The sequence below is a fragment of the Aulonocara sp. 'chitande type north' Nkhata Bay genome, linkage group LG17, assembly GCF_057382095.1.
Source record: "Aulonocara sp. 'chitande type north' Nkhata Bay isolate Kocher_YH1m ecotype deep benthic linkage group LG17, A_spYH_male_GT1.1, whole genome shotgun sequence".
NCBI lineage: Eukaryota > Metazoa > Chordata > Actinopteri > Cichliformes > Cichlidae > Aulonocara > Aulonocara sp. 'chitande type north' Nkhata Bay.
In genome coordinates, this window is record NC_141360.1 from 34,136,510 (window position 1) to 34,137,602 (window position 1,093).

Sequence of the window (1,093 nt, forward strand, 5' to 3'; positions counted from 1 at the left end):
GTTGCAGGGAAAGGCATAACTTTTTACTTTGAAGGCAAACGTTCCCCGTTTCTGGATTGTGTTGCACTTTCTCCAAATTTTACTACAGCTCAGAACAATTGGCAAACATTTACAGACAAGTTGGCATTTTCTGAACAAACTGTGGGCAACTGCTGCAATCTACTAGAGAGCAAAGCAATCACAAGCATGGTTTTTGTACAGCACGCTGTTTTCACCTGGTCACAGCCCGCAACCACATGTATCAACTGGTCAGGGAATACACAGCCGCCAAATTTTCTAGGCTATAGCTTTCTAGGCAAGCTATGTCTATAAATTGTATGGGTGAATTCCATTGTACAAACATATTAATAAGTATCAACTAGCCGACTAATAAGACACTAGAGGTGCAGTTTGTCTTAATAAAATTGACCTTTCAAAGAACATGAGCACTTTAGCTGTCGCCATCCGTTCTCCCATTGACTTACATGGCAACAGAAGTCTTTGCGATTGTGACCACAGCTATAGAAAACATGTTGACTCACAGACTCCAGAGGCCATTGGATGAACAACAGTTTTTAAACATCTTTCATCCCTAAGGTTAAATTCACCATTATGATTTACAAATACTTCAGAGCAGCGATCCCCAACCCCCCGGGCCATGGACTGGTACCGGTCCGTGAGTCGTTTGGTATCGGGCGGCGAGTGTTGAGGTTCAGGTGTGAAATTTATGGTTTTTAGGGTTTTTATTCCTTTTTATTGTTAATATTTATTGTTTTTATTATTACCTCAGTTTCCGTGTGTTATGGATAATTTTTTATTTTGGTGCCGGTACTGGTTTTATTTTGTTGTATTTATCCGCGACACCTTAAAGGCCGGTCCGTAAAAATAAACCGATCCGTGCTGCAAAAAAGTTTTTTTTTTTTTTAAAACATGCTTTTTTCATTGAGACATCGGTGAACTGATCCTAAAAATGTCTTGAGATTAGATCTTTCATAGCGCATGGATATTTTTCTGCGGGTATGAAACTTTTGTCAATGGATTATGAAAAAAAATCAAGTTTGTTGGATGAATGTAGAATAGGGCTCAAATGCAAAATAAGACAAGACAAAGAAAG